Genomic DNA, 15,512 nt, shown 5'->3' with positions numbered 1-15,512 from the left:
GGCTGAGAACTCCACTTCCGGGTTTCTGCCGGGGAAACTACGGCGGCCGCAGAGGGCCAAAAACTGTCCGCGCGCAGCTGCTCCCTGGCGCCCTCTCGAGGAGCCCCTGAGGATTCGCGCCTCCCGAGGGGAGGAAAGCCCGCCTGAGGCGCTGCGGGCTGGCGCGCCGGCAACGGTCTCCGCGGGGGCGGGAAGCGGCTCCGGCTACCCCAGCTGTCCTGCGGCGGCGCGGCTGAAAGCACGGGCCACTCGTGCGCGCGTCACTCGGGGCTGTGCGTAGCGCGACGGTGTGTGCAGGAAACAAGCAGGAAATACCCTAAAATAGAATTAAGCGCCACGTTGCGGGCCGCGGACGTCGCGAGTGCTGTGGGAATGTGGGCTGAGGTGGAGAGTTATGGTGGCGCGTGTTACAGGCCCAGGGGTCAGGAGAAGCCTAATCGTGGAGGCGGCATCTGAGGAGGGTCTTGAACGCTGGGCAGGCTTTTGCCTGACGGAGATGGAGGAAGCAAGTGCTGTCTGATGTAGGAAACAGGGCGGAGGCGTGGAGGGAGCCGTGCAGCGCTGGTGTGAGGAGCAGCGAGCAGGCCAGGCCTGTAAAGCAGAGTGATGGGAACCTGGATGGAGAGGGCAAGTCGGGGTCCTTTGGTCGCTGAAGAATTTGAAATCAGTAAACAGGTGAGAGGGATCAATCGCAAGAGCATGGGGTAAAACGAGGCGTCGTCCACGGTGATTCCTCTGCAGCGGTGGGTATTATTAATCGCGTATGTGACGCCAGAACCACCCCACTCAAGCTGTGGCTCTTGCCCTAAAGTAGAAAACAGAGACCAGTTGGGTTCCAAGCATCCACGAAGATCTTATTAAACTCGTGATCCCTGGTGGCACCATCGACTCAGGACTGGCCCATCTCAAACCTGACTCAGAAACAAAACCGTCACAGTGTGCAGAGATGAGCGTCCTTACCCGCTATCATAACGTATTTTCCGGTGTTTTCACAGTGCTGCGCTTCCTAATCCCCACTCCACGGCAATCCACATGCCGTGATGCCCGGAGGCATTAGCAAGGAGACACACAGGGGCTCTTCACGTTGGATTTCCAGGGTTTTGATGAAAATATCAACTTCCTCATCTCTTATATTGTGGTTAGTAATAGTATCATTTAGGGTTGAAGAATTAGATGGTACGAATTATATAGGGTGTTTATTATAACCTACATGGAAAATGCCTAGGAGATGTTAGCTATCCTCATCACCAACATCGTTACTTGATGGTTATAATCAGACAGGAAGGCCGACACCAAGAAAATGGATACATGCTCTGGGGGAATGAATGTGGAGAGATCAGAAAGTCAAGAACAAAGCCATACAACATGTCTACAGTAAAGGGATAGAGAAAAGAGAGTCTATAAAAGAAGAAGTGAAACAGAGTTAGAGTAAAATTTTAGAAATCAAAGCTCAGGAGAATTTCCAGAAAGGGTAATATTTAATATCGTAGAAGTTTAGGAGCACAAGATGGAAAAAAAGGCCTTTGGGTAACTGACATTGAGGCAGTCTTTGGGGAAGCTCCATTTCTGATAGAGAAGTAGACAGAGAGCTTGATGCAGCGACTAGGTGAAGAAGCCCTGGCTGCTCGCATGGGGAAATAAATAAGGGATGGAATATGCCATATTTCTGGGTTTCTTTCTTTCTTGCTCAGCCTCTGTATATGCACAGAGTTTGGTGAAAACTTACAAAAAATAAAAATGAAACCAATTTCGTGTGTAGACTCATACAATGCTTTGTGTTAGAATCAAGATAAATTCATGCCTCTCCGTTCTATTCTGTCAGTTTTGAAATTAAACATCAGCTTTTCTTCTTCATTAAAATCATATTCAACCCTTCCCAGGTGTTGGTGGTTTTGGGGAGTTACATAAGCAGTCAGGTCTTGATAAGTAGAGGAGGAGGGAACAGACAACTTTCGGCAAAGGCAGAATTCTGAAATTCTCATATTTTTTTCCAGTAACTTTCCTATGTTTGTGAGGTTATTCAGTCATAAAGATCTTAGTGAAATTTTTTTCAGGCTTTACTAATCATAATAATCACTGTGGACGTTTGTTTAAAATGTGTAGTCCCAGGCCTCTCACCTGGATATTCTGATTCAGGAGATCATGGATGAGACTCAGAATACATGTGTTTGACATATATCACAAGTGGTTCTTATTGTCAGGCAAATTTGGGAAGCTAACCAGGAATTTATGTTTTTATGACTGGCAGCTAGAAAAGGTTCCTAGAGTCTTTGCTTTTTGAAAATAAAATATTTCTTTTTTAAAAGGAAAATTGTATGACTAGATACAACATTTGTACATGTGGCACATGTACTATACTGTGTGCTTTTGTCATATTTACAGTTAAAGATGTGTAAGAACACTCAGAAAAAGTATGTATTAAATGAAAAGAGGGGTAAGTCAGGGTGGGGGAGAAATGGGAGGCGTGTGCTTATTGTTGCCAAAAGGCAGAAAAGCCAGAATGATAGCCATCTAAGGTCGCAAATAGCACATTGTAAGTTGAGGAAGCTTCATAATCATGTCTGAAACCTTTGATACACTGAGTTGTAAACAGTGGCTTCGGACAAGATTTGAGGGAGAAACCAACTATGCTTTAAAGTGTTCGTTTAAAAGGCTTTAATTAAAGGAAATTCTTTGCATTTACTTGAGCTAATTTAACTTCAGGACTTTAACAAATTACTAGCCCTTAACCTCTTAAAAATTGTCTTTCATTTCAAATGAAAGTTTAAGGTGGCCTTTATGTTCGATTGGTATACTTGTGCAAAGACTTAACAGCAAGGTACTATACATTTCTAAATGTTTACTTCTTAATTTTGCTGGAAGAAATATACTACTCAATTGATTATTTTTAAAGCAAAGTAAAACAATTTATTTTGACAAGTGACACTGTATTTTTCCAGTTTTATGGCAGCAAAGATTAGGCTTAACATCACTAATCATCAGAGAAATGCAAATCAAAACCAAAACGACATACCGTCTTACACCAGTCAGAATAGCTACTATTAAAAAATCAAACAACAACAGATCTTGGGAGGCTGTGGAGAAAAGGGAACATTTACACATAGTATGTGCGAATGTAAATTAGCTCAGCCACTGTCGAAAGCAGTTTGGAAATTTCTCAAAGAATTTAAAATAGAATTACCATTCAAGCCAACAATTCCATTACTGGTGTATAACCCAAAGAAAATCAGTTATTCTACCAAAAAGACATATGCACTTTCATGTTCATCGCAGCACTATTCACAATAGCAAAGACATGGAGTCAGCCTAGGTGCCCATCAACAGTGGATTGGATCAATAAAATGTGGTACATCTACACTGTATTATTAGGCCATTCTTGCATTGCTATGAAGAAATAACTGAGGCTGGGTAATTTATAAGGAAAAGAGATTTAATCGGCTCACAGCTTTGCAGGCTGTACAGGAAGCATGGTGATGGCATCTGCATGGCACCTGTGGAGGCCCCAGGGAGCTTTTACTCATGATGGAAGGCAAAGAGGGAGTAGGCACATCACATGGCCAGAGCAGGAGCATGAGAGAATGGGAGGGGGGGGTAAGTACCACACACCCTTACACAACCAGAGCTTGAAAGAATTCACCATCACAAGGATGGCATCAGGCCATGAGAGATCCACCCCCATGACCCAAACACCTCCTACCAGGCTCCACCTCCAACAATGAGGATTACATTTCACCATGAGATTTATAGGGGCCACCTTCCAAACCATTTCATACACCATGGAATACTATGCAGCCATAAAAATAACGAAATCATGTCCTTTGAAGCAACATGGATGCGGACAAAGGCTATTATCCTAAGTGAATTAATGCAGGAACATAAAACGAAATACCACATGATCTCACTTATAAGTGGGAGCTAAACACTGGGTACTCATGGACATAAAGATGGAAAGAATAGACACTGGGACTACTGGAGGGGAGAAGGAGGAAGGCAAGGTTTGACAAACTATTGGGTACTATGCTCATGTATTAATCTGTGCTCACACTGCTATATAGAACTACCTGAGACTGGGTAATTTATAAAGAAAAGAGGTTTAACTGACTCACAGTTCCACAGGCTGTACAGGAAGCATGGCTGGGAGGCTTCAGGAAACTTACAATCATGGCGGAAGGTGAAGGGGAAAGCAAGGCACGTTCTACCACGGTGGCAGAAGAGCAAGTGAGCCAGGGGGATGTGCCATATGTTTAAACCATCATATCTCACGAGAACTCACGTACTATCATGAGAACAGCAAGGGGGAAATCTGCCCTCATGTGCTAATCACCTCCCACCGGGTCATTCCCCCTACATTGGGAATTGCAATTCAACATGAGATTTAGGTGGGGACACAGAGTCAAACCGTATCAAATCAGCATCTGGATGATGGGATCATTCATACCCCAAAACTCAGCATTATGAGATGTAAGAAACTGGCACATGTACCCCTGAATGTAAAACATAAGTTAAAATTATTTTCAAAATAAATTAATAAATGAATAAAATATGATTAAATTAAAATTAAAAATTTGAATTAAAAAATTTGAGAGTGATTTCCTCTTGACAATTATGTAAGTTATGTAAATGGAAACAGTGAGTTCTGTAGGATTCGGATCAATTGCACTATCTGTACTAAGTTGATGCCTGGTTGTTTGGATGAAAAGAAAAGAGGAGAAACATACAGATCTAACAGGAAAAGAATGGACAAATTTTTATGATAGCAAAAAGAAGAATGGAGGAAATAGGACTGAGGTTATAGTGATTGATAGATATTAATAGACAACTAAGTCAAAAGCCACTGGTTGCAGAAAATATTGATTAATTTTGTTTTATTCCAGTCAAACAACAAAATTCTATGCCCTGCCTCCAGAGAAAAACCTTTTAGCCCTGTAATTATCTTTATTCCAAGCACCATTCTGTTCATTAAGTAGTGTATAGGGTGATTAATATGTGAATTATTCACAGAATTAAGGCAGAAGTTTTGAGTATTTCAGGATGATATTAATAGTATAGTCAAAGAACTAAAATAAAATTTGACTAGAGGTGTGATCTTGTTAGATGTGGCAACCCGAAGTTGACAAATTTATTAATAAAATAAACTTTCATTGATGATTAATTTACAATTAGTAGACACACTGTTTCTTCTTCTTTCCCTTTCTCACTTATTCATTCATTCATTCATTTGTTCATTCATTCCTACAGAGCAGTGACTTTCATTCTAAGATTCCCAGAATCCTGAGGAATTTTTGAATGTCATCATGGGGAGCCAGGTGTGGGGATTCCCAAAAGTTGTATTTAATACTTGAAAAATCTCGAAAAGTTATATATTTACACCAGAAAAAGCTATACAGGTTTTAAGTTATATATATAGTTGAACACTTTTTATTTCTATCCAGAACTAAGTCATTAGAGTTAGTAATGTTGATTATTTCATACTGATCTAATGGGTAACCTTTATATATCATTGATTAATTATTAACAAAATAAGAATTCCCCCCAATTTACAAAATAAATATATTTTGTGGGTTTTTCTTAAGGCTTTTGAAATATAAAATCAGAAGAGAGGATTAAAAGTAATCCTTGATGGTTAAAAAGGCAGGGAACTACCAACCTAGAAAACTGTATGAAAACAGCAAGATATATACATGGCCCTCAGACCAGCTGCCTGTTTTAATAAATAAAGTTTTATTGGAGCACATCCATGGATCTATGGTGCTTTCCTGCTACAATGGTAGAGCTGAATGGTTGCTGTAGAGACCGTATGGTTTGCAAAGCCTAAAATATTTATCATCTAGTCCTTTACAGCAAAGGTGAACCCAGTTTGAGAACATTCACTTTACAAATTAAGATACAGGGGATGCTGCCTTAACTGACCTCCATTTAATTGATTTGCAGTCAGCACTTTCTGGTACCCCTGTACAACTTACTGACTGATGTCCACTGCAAACTGAAAGCCTTTGAGTTACTTTTAATGCCTGTACATTTCTCTTTCCGTTACAGAAATTGTATATTTTCTAAGAGGAACCTGTGTTCATTCCTAAATATATTTACACCGTTTGTTCTTGTTCTTGTAGTTATGCAATTTAATTAAATATTATGTTGGGAGGCCAAGGTGGGCGGATCACGAGGTCAGGAGATCGAGACCACCCTGACTAACACGGTGAAACCCGGTCTCTGCTAAAAATACAAAAAATTAGCCGGGCGTGGTGGCAGTGCTTGTAGTCCCAGCTACTCGGGAGACTGAGGCAGGAGAATGGTGGGAACCTGGGAGGCGGAGCTTGCAGTGAGCTGAGATCCGGCCACTAAACTCCAGCCTGGGCGACAAAGCGAGACTCTGTCTCAAAAAAATAAAAAAATAAATACATAAAAATAAAAAAATGAATGAGTAATAGAATGGTAATGATTAATACAATTTAGTATACCTAAAAATCACTTGAAAAGCTTACTAACAATGCAAATTCTTGTGCCTTATGCCTGAGATTTTGATTCAGTACGTCTAGCATGGGACATAGGAATCTGTATTTTTAAGAATGTTAAAGGAAAATTGCTTAAAATAGGGTAAATTATGACTTACAAATATAAAATGAACACTTGTCTAAGATTTTTGTTTAACTCATTTATTTAATGAGGGAGCCAGTAAGATGTTATAATGAGTTTTATGGAAAATTAAAAGAGCCACACATACCTAGGTACTAAGGAACACTGAAATAAATTTGCTTGATAGGTTCAAAACTGACTTCTTGATGGAAGGTGGAAAAAGGAAAATTCATTATACTTCCACCAAAATCAATCATTTGCATATCTATAGAGAGTATTTGCATTACTATCAGTAATCTACAACTAACAGAATTACAAATAACAAAGAAAACAAAAGTCACAGAGATCCTATAGAAACAGATAACCCAGGTTATTCTAGACAAGGCTGAGATTTCCATTTTCTCCTGAAACAAGTTGCTCAAGCAATTCAAATACAATGAATGTGGTCAGTGGGTAACAGCTGGAGAAATCATTTTCCAACCTGTAATCAAGACTGTTGAATTACTTCCTTCACTAGAAAGAATAAAATATTACCACATAAATTTGTATAATGATAATGGCCCACTATGAATGCTTTGGTGTTCTTACTTTTCTTAAGATTTATTAATATTTCTGAAGTAACTACTAAATGCCAAGTAATATATTTTCTAATTTAATCTTTCATTGACTTTAACTTTCACTTCAGTTGAGCTACTCACTTTCATGGCTGTAAACTTAACTTTTCAATAACTTAAAAATTGATTTCTAATGTTATAAACTCTAATGTTCCACTCTGTGACCTGCTCTTTCAGACTCTCTTCCTTACTGCCAATTCACTTTCTCTTCTGTCTCTTCGAGTGCCCCAGTATCTTGATTCTTCCATTTTCTTTTTTCTATTTTTTTTTTCAAGTAGACACATGGTAATTTCACATGTTGATGGGGTACAATGTGGTATTTTGATGCATGACACATTGTTAAAAACTCTCCTCCCTATCTTTCCCAGTCCGGAAACCACTCTTCTGCTCTCTATTTCTATTAGATCAGTGTTTTTAGATTTCACATATTAATGAGATCATGTGCTATTTGTCTTTCTGTGGTTAGCTTATTTCACTTACCACAATGTCCTCTATGCTCATTCATGTTGTCACAAGTGACACAATTTTATCCTTTTTTTATGGTCAAATGTGCACATGATATAGTTTGGATATTTGTCCTCACCCATATCTCATGTTATATTGTAATCCCCACTGTTAGAGATGGGGCCTGGCAGGAGGTGTTTGGGTCATGGAGGTGGATCCCTTATGGCTTGGTGCTGTCCTCATGATAGTGAACGAGTTCTCAAGCTTCCAGAGGCCTCCCCAGAAGCAGATGTTGGCACTATGCTTCCTGTACAGCCCACAGAACCAGGAGCCAATTAAGTCTCTTTTCTTATAAATCACCCAATCTCAGTTATTTCTTTATAGCAATGCAAGAATGGCCAAATACAGCAAATATGTCACATTTTCTGTATTCATTCATTCATTGATGGACACTTAGGTTGATTCTAGGCTATTGTGAATAGTGCTGTAATAAACATGAGAGTGCAGAAATCTCTTTGACATACTGATTTAATTTTCTTTGAATATATACCCAGTAGTGGGATTGCTGGATTATGTGGTCAGTCTATTTTTACTGTTTTTAAAAGTTATATTGTTTTCCATAACAATTGCTCTAATTTACATTTCCACCAACAGTGTATGAACATTCCCCTTTTTTCACATCCTTGCCAGCATTTGTTATTTTTTGACTTTTCCGTAAAAGGCATTCTAAGCAGGGTGAGATGATATCGCACTGTGGGTTTGACTCGCATTTCTCTGATTATTAGTGATGATGAGCATTTTTTCATATACTTGTTGGTGATTTTTATGTCTTATTTGGAGAAATGTCTATTCAGCTCTCTTGACTATTTTCTAATCCAATTATTTGTATTTTTGCTATTGAGTTGTTTGAGTTTTCTATAAATTTGGGATATTAACCCCTTATCAAGTGAATAGTTTGCAGATATTTTCTCCCATTTTGTAGGTTGTCTCTTCACTTTGGTGATTGTTTCCTGTGCAGTGCAGAAGTTTTTATTTGGTGTAATCCCATTTGTTTATTTTTGCTTTTTTTTTGTGCATGTCTTTTGATGTCTTTTCTAAAAAGTCCTTGTCCAGACAAATGACATATAACATTTCACCTATGTTTTCTTCTACTAGTTTCATAGTTTGGGGTCTTACATTTAAATGTTTAATTTATTTTGAGTTGATTTTTGTATATGATGAGAGATAGGGGTCTACTTTCATTCTTTTGTATGTGGCTATTCACTTTTCCCAGCACCATTTATTGAAAAGACTGTCTTTTCCCTATTGTATGTTTGTACCTTTGTCAAAAATAAGTTGCCTGTAAATGTGTGGATTTATGCCTGGGCTCTCTATTTCTGTTCCACTGGTCTATATGCCTGTTTTTATGCCAATACCATGCTGTTTTAGTTAGGATAGCTTTGTAATATATTTTGAAATTAGATAGTGTAATACCTCTAGCATTGCTCTTGTTGCTTAAGATTTATTTGGCTATTTGGGGTCTTTTTCATTTTTTTGTAAATAATTTGTGCATGTTTTAAAAATGTTTTGTAGAATTTGTCAGTGAAAACCATCAGGTCATGAACTTTTCTTTCTTCTTCTTTTTTATTGAGACAGAGTCTCACTCTTTCACTAAGGCTGGCATCCATTTGATTTTTTCCCTTTAAATTCTTTGTTGAATTTCTTATAAATTTCCCTATTGTTTCTCTGTACTGTGTTGAAGTCCACAGATGTTTTTTAAAAAGAGCTATTTGAAATTTTTTGTCTTGCCACAGCATTCATTTACATGTCTTTAGGTTCAGTTGCTGACACCTTGTTTTCTCCATTTGGTGAGGTAGTTTTTCCTAAGCTATTCTTATTTTTTGTAGATGTATATCTGTCTACACATTGATGAATTAAATATTTATTTCAGTCTTCTCAGTCTGGGTTTGTTTTTGACTGTTTCTCCATGGGTTTGTTTAGAAATTCTGTATGGATTTCCATTATATTCCATTTTATCATTAGGAGGTGCCCAAAGCAAACGTTAGACATAAGTCTTGCAATGGAACTTCACCACTGATTCAATGTAACTGGATGGGCCCATGGGTGAGCCACAGAAAGGCTCTTGGCTGTGGGGGAGAACAAGTCAGGCCATCAAATCTGGACAGTGTGTGTATCATGTTTCCCACAGCGTGGTGCCCATAAACCACCTCTCTGGTGTAATGTTTCCTCTGGTAGGAATGGCTAGCCACTGCTAAGTTTCACATAATGGGTATCGCTAACCCAACCCCTCTCTATGTCCCTAGCATGCCCCAGGTGGATCAACTCTGTTGACACTCATGGTGCTGCTTGTGGGCCGCTGCAGGAGTGAGTCTACTATGAAGGGACTCAGTATGGTGGAAAAAAAATATTCAACTTCTGCGCACTTTATTCAGTGTAAAAACTGTGAGTTCAGGAGGACTTTCTGCATATAATACCATAATGTCCTGGGGGAGGAGTATCACAATCACAGAGTATTGGTTCCCTTACTGTCCAAGGATGGTTTTACTGATCTTTGCAGTCCAAAGGGGCTTCATAGACTCACTCATGTATTCAGGGTTCATTAGCTCTTGTAAAGGTAATTTCATATGTGGATAGTTGTTCATACAGATGTGTTCATAGGGACATAATAACTGGAGAGATCTACACTACCTTATTCTGCCCCAATCCTTCCCTTTTCCAACAAGTTTGCCACCTCCCAGTTTTCTTTTTTTCTTAACCAGACTAAGTTTAGCCTTTTAATCCTTCACTCTCCTCCACTTCTAATGCCATTGCTTCTTTGTATGCTTATTGTATCTTCCATGCTATATGACTTTCAACTGGTTACTTACAGTATGTAAGTTTTAATATCCTGTAAAAGGGGGATAATAATAGCATCCATTTGATAGGGATGTTAAAAATATTAAACGGCACTGTCCATGTTAAATAACTTTTTGAGATATATTGAGATGTTTCTGTATTTCCTTGTTCTGGCCTTCTTGTTGAACCAGAGGAATCTATTGCCATGAAAAGCAATAAAACTGTGATAGTAGAAATTGAAAGTGAGTAGGAACTTATTTAAAAATCATCATTCTCCTTTTCAATGCAAAAATAAGAACTAGAAACTTTTAATAAGGCAATAATCTGAAGAAATAACTTATGGAAGAGAACATGGGTTTTTTAATCCTAAAGGGTTCTTTTATATATTCAAGGTCAAGTTTGGCTGCCTTGAAAATCCTACTAAAATTTCAATGTAAGTTTTAGAGAGGGAGGAAAGAGTCAAAGAAAAAATTGCACTGGAAAAAGTTAAACAAGTAAGGAAGATATTACTCAAGCTATTGCAACAGGGGAGAGAGGCCGGAACCTATTCTGAACTCAACTCCCCTGATACAAAGGGCAGTGGTAGTTTTGAAAGTGAGGGTAAGGGGGCAATCATAGGCCACCTGTTTTTGCTAACTGTCTTTTCTAAAAGGAAAAATAAACTTCCTTTTATCTTTATGATATAAGGTAATTTTTACAACTTGGAGCAAGATTAGGCTCTTACTCTCTCATGGAGACTGGGAAATAAGGTGTTATCTTTCTGGAGGATTACACTGGAAAGTGATGGCTCCCAGATCCTTGAAAAGGGAAATTTTCTGCTTACAAGTTACACATGCCACTTCTACTTACATTTCACTGGCCGAACAGGTCACATGTCTAAATCTGACCCTTCCTTCAATAGGACAGAAATGTATAATCTTCTAGGAGACAGGGCCACTGCAGCAGGAAGACCAAATAATGGGAGAATGGTAATATAATCTACCACACTGACCGCAGTGAAAACATCAGTAATCCCCAGATTAAACCCAGTCTTCTAGGATACTTAGGTTGATTCTAGGCTATTGTGAATAGTGGAATAATAAAAAATAAAGAGACTAGCCCCTTTATTTTTTGCAGAGAAGCTAGACAATTCACAGTAACTTATGGCCTAGGAAATTTTATTTCTTGATGAACACAACTCTTTATGATGCTCGTGGTCCAAAAATGCAGATTCCTAATCATCCCCAAGAAGTGATCCATTGCAAGGTAACCTGGGAGCGAGTTTAGGATTGTTCTGAGGCACTGGAAACCACTGAAATTCACTTGTAAGAGGGTAGTGAAAGGGAGTCCACATGGTTTGATCCCTGCATGTGCTGGATATAAGTTGGTCGTCATTACGTTGCACCACCTTTGGTGTCAGAGAGAACTGGATTGGAATCCAGTCCCATCACTCATTATGACGTGATGGTAAATGTGTTTTTAACTCGTCTGAGCCTCAGTTTGCTCATCTATAAAAGATGGGGTTGTTATGAGGCTTGCATAAGGTAAGTGTGTAAAAATCTGGGAATAATGCCTGTAATTTAAAAGATGGGATTGTGATGAGGCTTCAATAAGGTAAGTGTATAAAAATCTAGACACAATGCCATTAATTTTGTAATTGATCAATATATGGAGAAGGAAGATTATTTTTCTCTCATTTAATTTTTAGAACAAGTTTATAAAATTGGTATTATTCATATTTTTGAGATAAACAAACGATCAGTAAGTTTAAATAAATCACCATAGTCACAAAGCAGTTCACAATATATTGACTGGATAAGTGCTAGTGAAAAGTAGCAATGATGATCATATGGAAAATCTTGTGTTAGGTGGTGGTTTTTTTTTACATCAGCCTCTTCATTTGTTGAAACCATAGATTCTAAGTTGCTCTATTAAAGTGATCATTAGAAAAATATAATGTACTGAGTGTATAAATTTTAGAAAATTTCCTTTGTTAGTCCTGTGAATCTGATCGAATACTTGCATTTTGAATTATGAATATAAATATGAGTATGTGCTGACATATGAAATATGACTTTACATCACAGAGTAACCTTAGGTCATGGCAATATTTTTTTCTGAAAGCACCTGCAGAAATGTGTCTTCTTTCTAGTTTCCAAAAAGCTCAGAGGCCATGGGGGAAGGGGGGTGTTTGACTGTCAGATAGTGCATGAGGTACATTAGGATACAGCAATTTCATCATAATTCATATTCATAATTCTCAGTGAGGAAACCTGAAAGTTGCTACCAGCTACCAATAAATGAAAGGTGGGGCGGGGTCGCTGGGGGCGCGGCTTTGTGAGTCGGTGCCTGGACTCCCACATCACAAACGCAGCGGCAGCGCGCGGAGGGAACTCAAAGCCTGACTGGTTCTTCCTTAAGCTGGACGCGAGCTGGTTGGCAACCGGCCTTCAGTGGGTGGCCTTCAGTTAGTGCCTTCAGTGGGTGCCTCAAGGTGGTGGCATTTGGTTGCCTTTGCTGGGGAGAGGCGGCAGGTGCTAGCTCTGCAGCCGTGGGGGCAAGCGAAGGCCCGAGCTGCCCGAGAAGAGCGGAGGTGCCCCATGGGGACCACGCTGACCTGTCGCATGTGCACCAAAGCCAGCCCCTGGCAGGGCCGGCGGGGGGTTCTGCGGGGCCATCCTGTGGCTCTGACATCTGTGAGTGGGCGGCCAGCAAAGGCACAGGCCCCAGCAGAGAGGAGCAGAGACGCCCAGAACACGCTGGTCCCATGTCAGCCCCAAGCGGGGCCAGCTGGGGTGCGGTGGGCAGAGCCTTCCTGCAGCTCTGAGATCCATGAGGTGCAGGTGGGAGTAGTGCCAGGCTCCACTGCGTTGGTGCCCACCCAGTCCGATTCCGGAGCCGTGACTGGCAGCGCCCTGGCGACCAGAAGAGCCCAAAGGTAGGAGGCCACAGATACCGCTCGGCCTCAGGAGCTCCTCCGGCCGTTGCTGAACCAGGGTTCCCCGAGGGGCATCCACAGCCTGGGGCGCCTCCCTTCTTCCCCCAGTTCGCTTTCCTAGGCCCAGGCTCCCCAAGGAGGACTGGCTCTGTCTCACGTCCCCACCCTTCTTCTTTCTCTGCTGCATCCAGCCGGTTTCTTTCCCCTCCCTACCCCAATGCCCAGTTCTGGGCCCTCTTCTTCCTCCCAGAGGCTGACTGAAAACAAAGTTTTCAAAATACATAACGGATGCTACAGATTTCATTGCTGTAGAGGAAATGTCTGACAGCTCTTGTATTTAAACTTAAGTAGCCACACTGGGGCTCACAACTTCGTATCTTGAATTCTAGACCAGAGCTCTCTATCCTAAAGCAACGGCAGGGAGTTAGAGGTACTCTTCTTGATTTTAATAATAAAAAATGATTTTTTGTAGGGACAAGGTCTCACTGTGTTGCCCAGGTTGGTCTCAAACCCCTGGCCTCAAGTGACTCACCTGCCTTGGCCTCCCACACTGCAGGGATGACAGGCAAGAACCACCACACCTGGCCACTGGAAGTGCTCCTGCCTTGTGTGTTTCGGCTGGTCTTCCGGGCAGCTGTCATAAGATGCTCCTGCAGTATAGTTCTAAGTCTTTCTGCACAAATTCAGTGGATCCTGTGATTTTTTTACATGGAATAGCCCCTTTATTTTTTTGCAGAGAAGCTAGACAATTCACAGCAACTTATGGCCTAGGAAATTTTATTTCTTGATCAACACAACTCTTTCTAGATGCTTGTGGTCCAAAAATGCAGATTCCTAATCATCCCCATGAATAAGGGGGCCACTACAAGGCAACCTGGGAGGGAGTTTAGGATTGCTCCGAGGCAGTGAAAGCCATTGAAATTCACACATGATGGGGTAGGAAAGGGAATCCACGTGTTTTGATCCCTCCATATTCTAGGCGTAACTTGGTCCTCGTTAAATTGTACCATTTCTGGCATCAGAGAGAACTGGATTTGAATCCCAGTTCCATCACTCATTATGATTTGACGGTGAATGTGTTTTTAACTCGTCTGAGCCTCAGTTTGCTCATCTATAAAAGATGTGATTGTTACGAGGCTTCCATAAGGTACATGTGTAAAAATCATGACAAAATGCTTGTAATTGAATAGAGAGGGTTGTTAGGAGACTTCTATCAGGTAAGTATGTAAAATCCTGGACACAATGCCTATAATTTTGTAAGTGTTCACTATATGGAGAAGGAGGATTATTTTTCTCTCATTTAATTTTAAGAGCAACTTTATAAAATTGGTGATACTCATATGTTTGAGACAATCACACCAAGGATCAGAAAGACTAAATAAATCAGCATAGTCACAAAGCAGTTCACAGTACATTTACTGGGTAATTTCTAGTCAAAAGTAGCAATGATGATCACACTGAAAATCTTGTATTACATGGTGATTTTCTCTTACATGAGCTTCCTGGAATTTAGTAAGATAAGTTGCAGGTCAAAAAGCAGACTCGTAGAATATTTTATTCAAGAGATTGGAGTGGGGGCCAAAGTATTGCATGAGTTTTCCTGAGAACAATGTGTAGGCTGAGAATCTAAGCAAACTTCAGTTGGTGGTTTTCAGTTGGTGGGCAGTGGTGGAAGGAGGAGGAGCTCTGTCTGTGCTCTCTCCTCCCCCAGTCACAGCCCTCAGGCTTGTTGTGTCCAGGCCCTTCTAAGTTAAACCAGACAGGTTGACAGGTTTATTTAGCAGACAAGTCAGCTCAGGGTAGGCGGGTGAGGTGGGGTGCTGGCGGGCTGCTAGTGCAGTGCGACCCTGTGGCCCAGGGCTGCCCGTGCCCATGGGGCTATTCCATATAATACACACACACACACACACACACACACACACACACCCCTCTTGGTTTGTCAAAACCATGGATTCTAAGTTGCTCTATCAACGTGATCATTAGAAAAATATGATGTACTTAGTGTGTAAATTTTAGACAATTTCTTCTGTTAGTCTTGTTAATACTCAATTATTTTCTAAAACACCTGGCCCAAATCTCCACAAGTTTTAATCGAATTATATTATAATTTGGATTTTCTGGTCTGCCTA

This window comes from Macaca fascicularis, chromosome 5 (genome assembly GCF_037993035.2).
Source record: "Macaca fascicularis isolate 582-1 chromosome 5, T2T-MFA8v1.1".
In the NCBI taxonomy this organism is placed as follows: domain Eukaryota; kingdom Metazoa; phylum Chordata; class Mammalia; order Primates; family Cercopithecidae; genus Macaca; species Macaca fascicularis.
This window is presented reverse-complemented; position numbering follows the sequence as displayed.